Consider the following 16956-nt stretch of genomic DNA (forward strand, 5'->3'; position numbering starts at 1 on the left):
AGAGGGGTACGAAGAAGAAGGGGAGAGACAAAGAAATGGGGGAGGGAAACATTCAGGGGAGGAAAGCGTCTTTCAGCAAGCAGGTATACGATCCTTTGCATGAACTAAAAAGACAAACAAAGTTGCAAAGACTCAAATTAGAATACACATTTGGTTCGAACAACAATAAATCGAATAATAAATATAAATACAAATAATCCTGAGATTTAACCTACTTTTATACTTGAAGAGCATATACTGCACTATACATTGTTACACCAGGTGTATCCTCAGCAAAATCTCTTCATGGAGGTTTTGAATAATCTGGTAATAATTAATATTCTCCATGAACACACTGCACACTATTATACAGCATTACATTGTTCAACGTTTTTAAGTTAGTTGGACTTTAACAGTAAAGCTGATATTGCAAATCCTGGTGTAGTATGGATATGGTTGTTATTGGAAGGCTTGGGACATAGTGGCATGTATAGTGTAAACTGTAGCTAATTAAGTGGATCTGAACCTATTTTCTATGAATTTGTGAATAATCCCACTTTTTTCAATGTAGGTTTGAAGACATCTGCTTTTGCAGTAGATTATTACAGCTTGTAGGGAAGTCAGGAATATAAGGCCATGTTTATAGATATTTTTCATTATGTTTTCCTCTATTTCACCTAGGAAAGGGGTTAAATGACTGGGGACCCACGTCTGGAGTGACTCCTTCCTTCCCTCTGCCAGGCCAAAATTAGAAAAGGCTCTGGAGCACCTGGTTGATCTTGATGATCATAATAATTACAGAGCCAGAGGCTTGGTGTGCTAAGCACAATCTTCAAACAACTCAATAGATAAGAAGGCTGGGGTGGATCCAGCATGCTAAGCGAAAAGTTGTGTAAGAATGCTAGCTCAAAATAAGCAGGTTCAGAAGTGTTAAGAGAGAGTCGAGGAGGTCTCCAGCTTTAGGTCAGCTAGGCCCAAAGCACTGAGGAGCGTGTTAGAGTGAAACACAAGAAAAGACTGTCGGTACGGCTATGCTACCAACAAGCTTAAAGTAAAATTGTATTGTCACAAACCCACCCAGAGGGTTTATTTTCATTTGTTTTCCACTGACCCAGTAACACTGCATGATGGATAGAGGCAAATAAAAGTGGGCAGAACGCCCTAAAAACTGGTGTTCAAACTACCTCTATGCAAGGTTTCGTTTTTGCGAACAATAGACAATGTTAACTACAAGGGTTTGTTGCTGGTCTGTAAATGTTCAGCAACCAATTAGCTTAAAAGATTAGCTTTAACATATAGCAGCCATAGCCATTGCTGACTTGATGGACAACCACTTGCCTGCCTGGTCTTCTGATCCTTTGGCTTTAATACCTTCTAAATATCTGACCCAGAATGAGTATGTAGTCCAGGGTTAAGCCTATTGTTACACCACTTGTGCTGCAGTTAGCTGCTTGCTTGTTTCAGGTGTGTGATGAAAGCCAAAAGATCAGCTTTACATCCAGGTAATTAGCATTTTGTTATTATTTAAGTAATGGCAACTTACATAAAATCTAAGTATAGGTCTACTTTAACATTAAAAAAATTTATTTCCACCACCATCTTCTTGCTACCTCTGCCCTGTGAGGAGAGGTTTGCCATATATGTAAACACCAGGTACTTTCACCTATAATAAATATACTATTTTCTACATTATATTTTTTTATTAAAACAAGAAAAGATTGTATGTGTTCTCATAAATATAGATCTCCTTTCTCCTGATGAAGCGGATATTTCTGCGAAACACGAAAGCATTTGGTTGTATTCCCGCAAGGGATACCACAACAGGAGAGCCTACCGGTAGTATCATATCTATGGTTTTCACTATATTTTATATTGTTGTATAATTTGAATGATGTATAAATAAATTATGTCTTTTATATCTATGTCATGTTATTGGCCTTTAAAGTCCCATAAAATTGGTGTTCTTCACCATTTGTTTGTCTCTGCGTTTGATAGAGATGTGGCAATGTGAAAAATATTAACAGGTGGGAAACTCCTCCACTACTTTAACATTTATTTGAGAAAAACATCCAGCACCATGGTCATTAGCATTTTCCTGAAATAGGGAATCCTATGCATTTGGTGAGTTGGTGAGACGCTGCAATGTGGGACCTGCAAACCAGTGGATAGGCTAGTGGGAGGTATTTTCTAAAAGTAACAGTAGACCTAATTATAACGGGGAAAAAAATTTTGAATGTGAATAAAACAAAAAACAGGCATGTCCAGTAACATGTAGTTGGACATGCTTGATTTTTGTTTTATTATGTACAATCGGGTCCATGCACCAGCAACAGCATGTGACACAATTCATGTCGGTAAAAGTCTAATGTTTGCATGTGAGATATACAGCAGGCCAAAGATAAACATTTGTATAGCATAGCTGCTAACAGTCCCAGTTTCTGTAAGCTGTGTAAACTTACTGGGATGTAAAGGTTGACATTCAAAAATCCAACAACCTTGGGACCTGAGGAGTACCAGATTTTTGAAAATTCCGGATTTTTTTTTTTTATACTCACCTCCAGACACAGACCAATTCTCCTCCTGCAGCACCGCAGACATCTGGCGCAGTTCCAGAGAGCAGGCAGCTGGGACGTCTCACTGTGCATTAAGTTTAGCAAGCAAGACCTAACAGCTGTTTCTGCAGAACAGCGCCAGGGAAACATTAGTGGCCAAACAGTGTACTGCAGTCCCTGTATTGTAAATGCGATCTGAAATTCATGCCAGGAAACTGAAGAATCCGGATTTTCGATTGTCAACCTGTATATATTGGTTTAGGTGTGATTTCAAGGGCTACCACTAGATGGCACCACTAGTTAAGGGAATGCTTGTTCGCAATAAATGGACATTGCAAGTCTCAGCACTCCTTACTTCCTCCATCAGCCTGTATACTAGGGGGTGCTGAAAAGTTCCTGGCTTTGCCCAGAAAAAAGAGAGCCAAAGTTATGAAATAACACATGTATCCAACATATTCCCCCCTGGGACTGAGGCACTTGTTACAGCTTAGTTGAAGCTTTTTTAGACCTTTCTAATAAAAGTCCTTTGGTTGGGCCACAAACCAGTTCTCAGCAGCATCTTTGATCAACCTGTCAGGATTCCTTATCCCAATGCCTGTTCCTGGTTCCAAAGAAAAAGGGAAAGTGAATGAACATTGTAACATGAGTCAAGTTATGAAGGATGATTCACACAATTTTCCAATGATAGGTTTACCTTGTGCCAGTTACTTGTTGATGTTGCTAAAAATATCATAGGGTGAGTGAGCAGTGCATAAAATTTGTGAATAGATGAAACAAAACTTGGCAAGATTTTATCTTTAAAAAACAGCGATAATTATTATATTAATATTAATAAACAGGATTTATATAGCGCCAACATATTACGTAGCACTGTACAATAAAAAGGGGTTAAATAAAAGAGACACAGGTGGAGGAGAGGACTCTGCCCCGAAAAGCTTACAATCTAGGAGGTGGGGGGAATTAAAACACAATAGCATATTCAAATGGAAACCTTACGCTGCATATACACGTGCAAATATAGTCGTTGGAAAGGATCTTTCACGACTAAGCACTGCACGATGCATGAACGATTGCTGTACATACAGCACCGTTTTGCTCTATGGAGAAGCGAGGGGGAGAAAGATGGAGCGGCACCCCGCTGCGTCTTCTCCCCCTTCCCTTAGGATTCCCTTGTTCGTCGTCCATGGCAGTCGTTCGGACGATGGATGACGGGCGCTGTACACACGCCAGATTCTCGTCCGATATTGGCCCTGAGCCGATTATCGGGTGAGAACCATTGGACGTGTGTACCTAGCTTTAGCCTTCAACCCATACAATAAAAAGATAAAGCCATTGTTTTAATAAAATGACTCATTGGACTGTTGGTAAAAAACTGTTTGCTTCAAGTGAACCAAACCAGATCCACACTGTAAAATTTACATTTACTGAACAAACAACTTAACTTCCCAACCGTTAAGCCCGAACTTTTCCGTGCTAAAAAAAGTTGCAATTATCGTTAACCCTGAACTTTTCTCACCAGGTGGTTAAATGTAAACAAATGTTAGATTGCAATCCGATTGTCATACATGGCATCTCCGGAGATGCCAGCAGCAGCAGCTTCCAGTGTCCAGCGTATGCCTGTGTGAAGCACAGCAGGGAAATCCCCCCTCACATCACTCGGAGAATGAGTCATCTTCCGGGTGATGTGATTGGTGATGTATGGGGGTGTGTCAGGGAGGGAAATTTAAAAGCAGATTACAATGTAATCTGCTTTTAAATGGTTTTTACAGTACAAAAACACCACACAACATGAAATAAAAATAAAAGTACATTTTTAATTTTATTTTTAGATTACATTGCTGTCTATTATTTCATTATTGTTTTAAATATTATTTATATTTATGTATTATATTATAATTTATGATTATAATATAATAAATAAATATAATTATCATACCCGGGAGTTAATCCTAAGAATTACAAGCCCACAATATAAACAAAAATTTCTATGCAAAAAGAAATAGGATAGGATTTTATTAAAAGTACATTTTTTTTTTACATGATTGTGTGTTTCAAACTGTTTTTTATATTCATGATATCTACTAGACCCTTGCTCGGACATATTTCTGTAACTTACAGGTCTAAAATTAAAAAAAAAATATTTCATGAAAAACTGTAACGCTTTTGGTACAGAAATCTAGACATCAGTGTAACGCCCAGGAGGTTAAACAAGACCCCATTCATGTGTAAATGTATACAAATTCATTTTCAAAGTTTACAATACAAGCTAAAATCTGGAAATCAGAATCTGGGCAACCTCTAAAATAAACACACAGCATGTGTTTCTAAGCTGTTAGAAACCAACTGTAATGACACTTTTTTGGCCATTGTGAACAAATATTAGACAGCAGCTATAGTCAGGCCAAGTCATAGTTTTTTATTATCCATTGCCAAGCATACATTAATTAATGCTCAGTGAAAGACCTGTGATCAAATACCTGAAACCGGATTCATAAACAGTAGTATGCATTGTATTAGGAAATGATATATAGACTCTCTGGGCCTGCGGTATTTAAGCTCACCAAGACTGGAGAGGATATACTTCCAAAAGGGAAAGCTGGGTGGTCAAGCAAACCTGGAATGGATCTGGTCTAGCATTGAAAACAATTGCTAACAAATAGCAAATGACAATTAAGAAAGTGTCTTTGGTTTGCTGGGTGACCCGGGTTCACTGATGAAAGTGTCTTTCTTTGAAATATTTTCCAGCCTTGGAGAGCTTTTTTAAATCAGGCCTTGTATCTTACCTTTATTACAAGATTTTTTCTTTTGGTGTTTATTCACACGTTTTCCTCCTCAGTGATGCATTTTAATCTTGTCATGATCACTTGGTCACACAAACCTTAACCCACTATAATCCTTATTATTCTAAATATGAAAACAAAAATGTAATATATTGTAGCTCACCAGTCCTAAATATGGTACCTGCTTTGGTTTACTTTTTTCAAGCACCTTTTTGGTTAAAAAAGACTGATGTCCCTTCTGAAGTAACGTGTCTTACCTGTGTGATTTCTGCTCACCTGGGATTCCCAGCTTCCCTTGCACATGCTTGGGATGAATGAACTTTCACACCTGTGTGGGAGTTGCTTTACGCCAGCATGGCCAATCAAGATGACCGAAGACAGTCTCCAAGAGAAAGATGGTGGCACTTTACGATGGAAGGTGGATAGGCGAGTTGCACGGATTTAGTTTTGCTTCTGGTAAATACTAAATACACCCTTTCAGTAAGACTACCCCCACACTACAAAGAATAAAAATAATGTTTTTGGCCTAAGGGGTATTGTTAATAAAAAGATTCCCTACCTCATTCTTTCTATCCTGGCAAAAACATTACTCTATCCACGCTTGGGGTTGTGAGTGATCTCTGCTTTCTCTTACATACAACAAAGAATTAAAGGTCCTGCATTGTAGGGAATGCTGTCAGACCGGTGGAGACATTCTGGACCATCGTATAGCACATCTCAGTTGCACACAGGTCTCTATAGAGCTCAAAGAAAATCTTTGCTCATTTAAGTGAGATGGCTAGCAGAACACAATGCTATCTGAGATTGGATGGTAAACCAACAGCAAGAGTGGCCTTTAGTTGTTTTTATCATCTTTGTATTGTTACTGGCCTTTTTTTTACTAGTGTGCTTTGTGTTGTGGGGCTGAAATCTTCCATGTCTCCATATGTATGTGTGTTCACTTTCTGTTATGAGTATATCACTTCTCCTCAAACACTTTTGGCGAGCCAGCCCACCTGTGTCCAGGTGTTTAAATAATGTGATAATATCTCACCTACCAAACTTTATTGTGTAAACTGTATCTAAACATCATTTGTTAATCATAACAATTTCCAATCAATGTACTCAGACATTGAAGCTGGACAGATATGACTCTGAAAAATGGCAGCAAAATCTTAATATGAATTAAAGCACGCCGATCCATAGTAATTTGGGGAATTCCTGGAAAGAAACCCATACCAATCAGATTTGATCGTTAAGGTCATACAGCTTTAAATAATAATCTGCTGCTTTTATCCAATATTTCTTTATTTTGATGGAGGTGCTTGATGGTTGATATCAAGCAATCAATACGATACAAAGAAATTGATATACCCACTACAGTGTATTGCTATGATAAATAAATTATGTTTAAATACTCCATCAAAGAAATATGGACATTTATCAATGTTTTGTATGGACTTACTTTTTTAGAAAAAGCTTTTGTATCAAAATAAAAAAAATTATATAGAAAAACTTTTTAAACAAAAATAGTTTTTTTTTCTTTTTTTATAAATATATAATTGCAAAAGCACCTACATTTTTTTAAATCTAGACCCCGGACAGTGAATGATGGCACCTAAATTCAAAACAGCTGCTCTGGGCAGAGTTACTGGAGACTCTGTACAGTCTGTGATTTGTGTCAGGAGATTGTCAGCAGTGATAGCCCGGGTGGTTTCCATGAAGCCTCTAAAAATCATACCAGTCCAGTGATGGGTTTCCCAAAAAAAAAAAAAAAAAAAAAAAAAAAAAAAATATATATATATATATATATATATATATATATATATATAAAATCTATCTAAAAAATCTATAAATAATCTATAATAATAATAGTATGAGAAAATGAAAGTAAAAAAAAAAAAATTTAATATAATCCACCAATAATGTACACACACTAGATACGATCGTTCGAACGATGCAAGAAATGACATGTACAGAAGAAAGTGTATCACAGAACAATCCACGATCACTGAACGACCGTACACACAATAGATTACGAACAATTGTCGCCCAATCAGATCCGCCCAGTCGTTCGTTTCCAGTGAGATTCCTCGTTTGTCAGCATCGTTGACCAGTCGTTGTGCGCGTTTTTTCTTAACAACTATCGATATAAATGATCTTTCGTGGATCGTTCCTTTCCAACGACAATTATTGTACGTGTGTACGCAGCCTAACACTAACTGACCTCCCTTTTTACTCTTTTACGTAGCACAGACTATCGATACCCTTATATATTTATTTATTTTATACATATCTATCCATCTATCTATCTAAAACTGGATACAAGAAATGCTGAGCAGCTCTATGCTTTCATCATCCTATATGATCTACTATCCAAACTGCTTGATGTTTGCTAGGCTTACAATTCATCCTTTTCCAATTCTTCAAAAAAAAAAAAATGCACCCAGTCTTAGATTTTGTTCACTAATTTTTATGGGTTCAACACATGCACATATGCAGTACAATTTTTATTTTCATTTTAGCTATAAGGTGGACATGTCTCGATCTTCTGTATATGTGCCAGGGAAAATGAACTGCCAGCTTGAGTGATAAATACTGGCATAGTTTGTTTTACTTGTTTTGGATGAATTAATGTCAGTTAATAAAACTTTCCTAAATTGTGGGAATGTGTGCACATTTATGCACATAAAGGATTCCTTCCAATGTTCATGAATTGTATGTTTTATCTAACCACATAAAAGGAAATTAGTTTTATGAGGGCATTCTATGACATTCCATGGACCCACAGCCATGTTGCTTACATTTTCTTAATGGCAGAAGAAATATGTAATTTTTAATAATATAATATACATTTTTTGTTAGCAAAGTGAAATTTCTTTACATATGAATTTATTTGAATTTAACATTTCATTTGAACTAGCCAGAGTCAATATTGTGTGAGATTTTGAGGAGTGATCTGGTTACTAGCTGTGGGCTGAGTTTGTGTGACTCAGAAGATTGTTGTAGGCAGAGTTTCATGCCAATATTAAAGACAGAAGAAGATCCCATATAAAAGCACGATATGTGGAATATACTCACATACTAGATTCTGCAGCACACAGGTGAGTTACCAACCTACCTAGAGTATTTTCTAGTTATGTGTACTTTGAGAAACGGTTTGTTCAGAAAATACTTTACTTGCACACCAATACTGCTGTGCTATATCTGTGATACTTAAAGTATGTCTTAACACATTTAAAAAGATTCTCTTAACAATTGGAATGAGAAAAAAAATTGCATGTAAAAAAAAGTAATACTATTATTACTAATAGTCTTTCTTCCTGCCAGTTATAGTTGTGATTACTAGATGTTGATAATGACAGGAATTGTAGTTGACAATTGACTGTTACAGTATGCAAAATACTTGACTGTGGTATGCAGAACACTTCCTTTAAATTAACAACAGACACCTGCGGGTATGGTCACGATGCCCGTTTATTATTTTACAACTTTGTACCATATAAAGACTGTACCTTTTATTTACATTACAACCATCTCTATAATATTAACAATCAGGTGACCCAAATTTCTCCCCTCAAGTGGCAGGTTCTCGCAGGCTTTAACTCTATCACCACCGTTTACCTGTATCTGCTTTCATTGATATATCAGACTGGCTCCCAGACGCCACTCCACCTTCTCGGGGACAATATCAATCACGAATATCATAACCAACCTTAACAACTCCTAACCCCTTTAAAACTTTTGGAGACCCCATACCATAGATGGCTCTCCACACACCAACATTTTACTAATCTAACACCACCACACCCTGTCCCATGAGGACCTCACACCACCAAACACTTTTAAAGAACTTACCTGGCGGGCGGGGATCATGATTCCTCCACTTCTAAAATTCTAACCTTCTCCTTTACTCGCCCATCCTTATACCCTCGTCTTTGCCCACCCTTTGTTTTCTTTATCTTCATATCATATCATTTTCCCCCATCATGCCACTTGCCCCCTCTCTTCTTTTATTTACACAAAATTTCTGGCCTTCCCTCCTCAGTCATGCTGGCCCTTCGCCTAGCTCCTTTCCTCGCTGGCTTTTGGCCTACTGTCTGAAGTTAAAAAAATATCTGTCAATGTTTACTTTTTTAAATTAAATGTTCAACTCATACTCATGTAAGCTGTCTGTCATTTTTACATGTTTTTAATCAATTTTGCTTGATATCACATTAAATCAAATATATTTTCTAAATAATTGCAAATAAAAAATGCAACATTTATGCTAGACTGGACCTATGATGACAGCTGTCAAAGTGCAGGGAAGATGTTAAGTACCTTGCAACGTTGCTCACAACCCCTGGATATGCTTCAATGGACCTATACTTAAAAAGTCAATAACGTTTATATTTTAGATAATATTTATCTGTAGAGGGACTAATTCTACCCTGAAAGTCTACATTTTGTGTTCAATGCCTCCTGTGTACTTCAATGCCTCCAGTGTGCTTCCAGATATGACTGAGTTTCCGCATTTCTGTATGGGTAGCCTAATAGCTGTATATCTGCAGTATGAAATTTCTATGGCTCTGTAGTCTTTGACAGCTAGTCTCAGCAGATTTGCAGTGAGATTTGGTGATGTTTCTATTATATTGATGCCTAATTTCCTTGCTGTAGAGACAACTGTACCTGAAGCCTGCAGTTCATGGACTCTCTTCCTTCTGCTGCATTCATTCACCATGAATCTCAAAAGTTTATCTTGTGCAATTTGAATAAATATTTCATCATTCTAATATTTAGACTCATCACACAGGCTCCAATTTTCTAATGTGGAAGTCTGTTTATAGCTGAAATAAACTTAAATTAGATGTTTTCTTCTTACTTGCTGAAAAGATGCCACATACATTAGTTTGTATTTCATATTAACTTTTATAATCTGATTTTTGGAAGCTCCAATGTGTCCCAGAAATGTAAAGTAGAGGAAAATTGTGGGACTATTCTTGTTTATTTATTTTTATAATTTTTTTTTTTTTTTTTTTTTTTTTTTTTATTAGTACCTAAATATGTTCAGGCTTTCATACCCAGTGGGTAGCACCAAAATGCAGTATGAAACTATATAAAGTATATATAAGTGCACAAGCAATATAATGTGGCTAGTGCCCTATCAGATCACTATAAGATGATCCCATAGAGATACTCTTCTCCAGTGACATAAAAGAGGCACGCTCAACAGTTTTAACAGTTTGTTGGCTAGGCAATACAAACTTTACATACAGCTATTTACAGATGAAACAAATTATAGGACCGTCCTAAAACGTTTAGATTTCTACAAAATATTTTCTAAAATAACACTATTTATAATGAGTGTGTATATATAATTTTTGTTTTGGTATATTAGGATACCACATAATTTATCTACATACCTGCTCACAATATAATAAAAAATAAATGTTTTTATTATTTTATATTTCAGTAACAATGGCCTGTTACCCTGGATGCTACAGCATTTGCCCTCCAGACGTATGGGCACCCATATATTTGCCCAACTTTTGTGATGCTTACCTTAAAGCACATGAACACCCAGCTCATGGGAGGATCTACGTCATGTATCATGGTACTACGATTTCTGCAGCTGCAAGCATCATCCAAAATGGGTTTCGTCAATCAAAAGATGGCATGCTGGGAAGAGGAATCTATGTTACTAGAGATAAAAGAAAAGCTCTTCGTTACCCGTTGGATGATAAAAGATTTCAGGTTGTTTTAAAACTTAGAGTTAATGTAGGTAAAGTGAAAAAGATTGATTCACAAAATCACCCTCTGATGAAGACATGGCATGCTCAGGGCTATGACGCTGCATGGGTGCCCCCGAATTCTGGCGTTGTTCCCAGTGGCTTGGAGGAAGATTGTATTTGGGACCCCATGAGGATCAGAGTGGTTGGCATCTCCCATACTGCTCTTCCGCAGCATAAGGCACATCTTGTACAATTACTTAAACAACATCATCAATAAAAATTATTACCCTGTAAAAAATCAAAATTATTTTGTTTATTTTGTTGACCTGTTGTTGAAATATTAGAAAGTTACAAAAGGAAAACTATATACAAAAAAAATATCCTTTAGTTTGTTTGCCTTTGTAAATGATTAACTATAATGGCAAGCAAGTCATTCTTTTTCATAATTTCATAATGTTCATAATTTCTTTAAAAAAAATATTATCTGTACTTCCTCTTATCCTCTAACTCTACTCGAAATGTTTAATGCTGGCCAGTGACACAGAAAGCTTGGCTAAAATGTTGCACATAATATCCCTTACACTTTAGATTTGGGGATATATTCAAAAATATATCCAGTGTCTCTTGGAATCTGAAAAATTGCTGTCATTTTATTTCATGGATTTTTAAAGTTTTCTTTGTTTTTATTTTTTACATTGAAAAGCATGTTCTCAAAAGCAAAGTATGCCAGCCCAGAACCCTCTGGTATACACACCCCAGAACATGGATTGCTGTGCTTACATGGACCTGTTGTATCATGGCTGCAGTATGTGAGACCCCGGGTTTAGTCCTACATCCTAGTAAATACCTTTAAAACAGCCTGAATTACTTCTGGTTTCGTTTATGCATAATAATATCAGTTTATGCATGATAAAATGGTGGATATAGAGAATAGATCTAGGCGAAACAATTTAGGAGTGATTGGAGTTCCTGAAATGTACAACGCTACCGACCTTCATAAACTTTGCTCAACTGTGTTACCCAAAGCTCCAGGGTTCAAATCCCTCATGAGATTGGAAAGGGTCCATAGATTGGGACTGCTACAGCGCAACAAATCAGTCTCCTGCCTGATAAATGCTCAGGGCTATGACGCTGCATGGGTGCCCCCGAATTCTGGCATTGTTCCCAGTGGCTTCGAGGAAGATTGTATTTGGGACCCCATGAGGATCAGAGTGGTTGGCATCTCCCATACTGCTCTTCCGCAGCATAAGGCACATCTTGTACAATTACTTAAACAACATCATCTATAAAAATTATTACCCTGTAAAAAATCAAAATTATTTTGTTTATTTTGTTGACCTGTTGTTGAAATATTAGAAAGTTACAAAAGGAAAACTATATACAAAAAAAATATCCTTTAGTTTGTTTGCCTTTGTAAATGATTAACTATAATGGCAAGCAAGTCATTCTTTTTCATAATTTCATAATGTTCATAATTTCTTTAAAAAAAATATTATCTGTACTTCCTCTTATCCTCTAACTCTACTCGATTTTCACAATTTGAAAGTGTTTAGGGGATCGTTTCACCATAGAAGCATACAGAATCTTGCTTTTCTCTGATTACTCGTTGGAAACCCCGAAGCAACGCAAGGCTTTCACACCTGTCTGTAAACAGGTGATTGCTCAAGATATTAGATTTGCATTGCTTTATCCGGCGGTACTTAAAATATTCACACCAGATCGAGGAATTCATATGTTCAAGGACCCTCAGGAGGCAGCTACATTTGTAAGTTTATTTACAGCCTCCTCTCCAGCACCAAGAGAACCCTCTGTATCTCCTGACAGGTCCTCCCCTGGATCTTCACTACAGCCTTCATAGAAGTATTTTTCACCGTTTCAATCAGCTGCAACAAAATTTCTATATACGGCTTTAACCCGGAGCCAAATGCCATATTTCAAATTACATTTTTTCTACTGGCACTTGTTCCTTTTCTTTGAGATGATATTGTTTAAATGCCCACAAAATGTAGCCGTGATCTGCTTGGGATCACACTGTATTGACTTAGACTTAATGCTTTTTACTACTCCACACCAGCATGACAGAGAAGATGGAGTTGGGTGGTATCTTGTTCACTGCAATCAAAACACTAAATCGCACATATTTACCCACTGCTGATGAAACAGGTAACCAGTAAGGAGTGTTCCAAGTCCTTTGTTCAGCACTGGGCATCTTATTTGAGTTGTGACCACTCAGTTACTTTGGATCTTTTAGAGTCCAGTTGGAGAAGTGTACGTAAATATATGATAAGCGAACAATGGAGGGAATTGCAATTTAAAATCATACATAGGACCTACTATGCCTTCAACACAGCAAGGGATATCTAACCGTTTAATTCCATGTCCTAAATGCCAATTATCCCTGGCTCCCTTAGAACACGCTCTATGGCATTGCCCCTATATTATAGCTTTTTCGGAATCAGTATTTAAATTTATGGCAAAAGTATCAGGGCATACTAGACACCCATCTCCTCATCTAGCCCTATTCCATACAGAAATGCCCCTTGAGATCTCTGAAATGGCTGGCTGGTCGTGTAGTAGTACTTACTAAATTTGAACACTTATGTCTTTTGGCGGCTAAGAAAAGTATACTTAAACAGTGGTTGGTTCCATCAGCCTCTTGAAACCTTGATGCAAAATCCACAACACACACTTTCATCCACACAGCTACAAGAGGTTATTGACCTCTTTAAACATACAACTTGGTATGAGCGGAGAATGCTGTCATCTCATTGATATGGAACACCTGGCGAGTGCTATCATTTTTTCGGGTGAGATAATCTCAGGGGGAGTTGGCCCTTAACACTAATTAGTAAATATTTCCTTTGACATTAACACTTTCTAGGTACTCCACATATCCGACTATCCATGAGTTATGGGATGTTTATTTTTATACAATGGTTTTCCAGGAAGACAGCCCCACCTGATTGGTTAGTTGTTTGGTTTACTCCAATTATTTTTTGTTCCTGTTTTTATTACTAATTTGTTACAGATATTTGAGGATTTTAATGTTTATTGTATTACACAATAAACTTGGTAAGGACGCTTAACATACATGATAGAACAAAAAAAATGAAAAATACAAAAGTGACAGGAAATGTTGATGTCTATGCAGTTTTTTCTTTATTGTATAAATCTGCCTTGTTCTGGCTGGATGCTGGCCACATGTATGATTGCAATGTTTGTAATGATTCTTTATTTCTGTTTGTTATGTACATTTCATGTCAATAAAAGAAAACAAAAAAAAAAACAGCCTGAATTGCCAGTTTATTATTACTTCAATCTTTCAAGAGTTGTTATTTGTTAGATATACTAAAATGATTAGTACAGTCTGATCCCATATGGGTGACATTCTGTCATCCACTTTTTCCTCATAATTTCACTGTTGGCTAGTTCTTTGACCAAAAACTGTAGCGTATATTTTTTACATGGCAGTAGGTGTTTTGTATCTAGATACATGTGGTTATGCTATATCCTTTAGGGGTTTTGACTTCTATTTGAATAATTGTTCTCCTCGGTTTGTGGGTGTCTCGGTACTCAGGGGCTGTTGTAGGTTGGCCTGATTTAATACGTTTTGTATACATTCATCTGCTGCCTGAGAACTGGGTCCTCAAAGGCCCTGAAATGTTTATTGTCACATTTCATTATTAGTAAATGTTCTGCTCTTTCTTTCTGATTTGCTTACTTGTGGCTTGTGAAACAAGTGGCTCTGAATAAGTGAAGTTAAAAAACAAAGGAGATGAAAACTAAAAGAGTCGAATTTTTAAAGAGTCTACGAACTGTAAGTAACATTTTAAAATTCCCTGAAATTAATATATTTTGTAACATGAAAAATGAGTGGCAGCAAGGTGGAAGGTTTTATTCAGTGCAGAGTCTGCCATATGTATGCAGAAATGGATCAACAGCTCCAAGGTGAATACCACTGCAACAGGTATGAGCAAGTCAGCCTTCTAGAATCTCCGATTTGAGATCTGGAGGAGTGCATTACAACACTGAAATCACTGGATCACCTTGAGAAGGGTCTCCTGCTCACTGAAAAGGTAGTTAATAGGATAGATGTGGGGGGGTGGAGAGATAAATCGGGATAAACAGGTAGGGAGCTGGGTTACTGTAGTTAGAGGGAGTAGTTGTGGCTCCCAGAAAAGGAAGGACAGCCCTGTGTTTGAGTACAACAACAAATTTGCAAAGTTATGTGAAGAGGTGGCAATCCCAGTGATGGCAGCCCTAGATGTTACTGATACAACTAACAGCCTGGAGAGCAGCCCATCTAGTAGGAGTAGGGAAGGCAATGCAGTAAGGCATTGATAATTGATTATTTGATTATTATCCTATATGATCTCATATGGCACAGTCTGCCAAATGTATGCACAAATGGAGCAATAGCTCCTAAGTGAATACCCCTATGACAGATGTGAGCAAGTCGCCCTTCTGGTATCTCGCATTGGAGAGCTGGAGAAGCCCAATGCAACACTGAAATCAGTCGATCACCTTGAGAGGGCTCTCCTGCTCACTGAGCAGGTAGTTAATGGCTTAGATGTGGAGGGTAGAGAGGTTAATCAGGATGAACATGTAGGGAGTTGGGTTACTATAGTTAGAGGGAATGGTAGGGGTACACAGAAAGGGAAGGCCAACCCTGTGTTTGAGCACCCTAACATATTTGCAAAATTATGTGAAGATGTGCAGGTGGTAGACCCAGTGGTGGCAACTCTAGATGTTACTGCTACCCCTAACAGCTGGGTGAGCAGCCCATCTACTAGGGGTGGGGAAGGAAATGCAGGTAGGAAAAGACAATTGGTTGTCATAGGGGATTCTATGATCAGGAGGACTGATAGAATAGTTTGTTGACTGGATCTCTTCAACTGAATAGTTTGCTGTCTTGACTGGTGCCAGGGTTTGGCATGTGGTGGACCAAGTTGACAAATTACTGGGAGGGGCTGGACAGGACCCAGCTGTCTTGGTTCATGTTGGAATCAATGACAAGATAGATGGAAGATGGAGGATCCTTAAAAATCAGTTTAAAGATCCAGGTTTCAAGTTGAAGAAAAGGACCTCCAAGGTTATGTTCTCTGGAGTATTGTCTGTGCCATGCGCAACACAGGAAAGGCAGAGGGAGCTTAGACAGGTATGGCTTAAGTCCTGGTGTAAAAGGGAAATGTTTGGGTTCATAGAACACTGGGCTAACTTTTCATTGGGGTACAACTAGAGAAGAGCGGTAATGCCTGTGGCATTCTCGCGAAAATTTCCTTGAACTTCTGATGGTTCAGCGAAATTTCGGCGAACCGATTTCGCGAAACCATCAGAAGATCAAGGCAAATATAACAGGAGGATTCACAGGGGATTTACAGGATTTCCTTGGAATCCTCCTGTTTGCGATCCCTGGGGCACTAGTGGTTAATTATCCTTCAGTGCCGCGGATCACACTGTTTTCAATGAATGCAGCCGCGAAGAAAATTCCTGGCATTAGAGTTTAATCGCACATGATTGAGAAACAGTTGGGCAAAATTAAGGTTGACAAAGCACCAGAACCCGATTGATTACATCCATGTGTCCTCAAAGAGCTGAGCTCGGTTATTTCAAAGCCATTACTTCTTGTTTTTTAGAGACTCTTTAGTCACAGGTATGGTACCGATGGATTGGCGTAAGGCCAATGTGATTCCTAAAGCTAAGCTGTAATATCTAAAGCTAGCTGTTAGGAAATGCTCATCTGTCCGGCGACTCTGTGCTGTGCACCATCTTGGTAATAAACACTGTCTGTTCTGTCCAGCAATGTCAATTGTGGCGTCCAGGAGAACTGGAATACCAGCAACCCCTGCTTCCCTTTAGATGTGCAGCCTGATGGATTTATGGAATCCCCAGCATCCATTGTTAGGCTCTGCACTGCTGAAGGGAATTCTAGAGGCTGATTAGCTCCCTCTT

General features: G+C 37.8%; 1 protein-coding gene and 1 long non-coding RNA gene across 2 annotated transcripts in view; one reads left to right on the forward strand and one right to left on the reverse strand.

Moving 5' to 3' along the window:
- The window catches only part of PCSK7 (proprotein convertase subtilisin/kexin type 7), a 501704-nt gene that overhangs the window by 51585 nt on the left and 433163 nt on the right, over positions 1–16956 (reverse strand). The gene's annotated exons all lie outside the window — the stretch shown is intronic.
- LOC140340331 (uncharacterized) lies at positions 8276–14290 on the forward strand. The gene is made up of 2 exons (XR_011922630.1): positions 8276–8394; positions 10746–14290. It is a non-coding gene; the product is annotated as an uncharacterized lncRNA (long non-coding RNA).

This window comes from Pyxicephalus adspersus, chromosome 11, assembly GCF_032062135.1.
Source record: "Pyxicephalus adspersus chromosome 11, UCB_Pads_2.0, whole genome shotgun sequence".
Taxonomy (NCBI): Eukaryota; Metazoa; Chordata; class Amphibia; order Anura; family Pyxicephalidae; genus Pyxicephalus; species Pyxicephalus adspersus.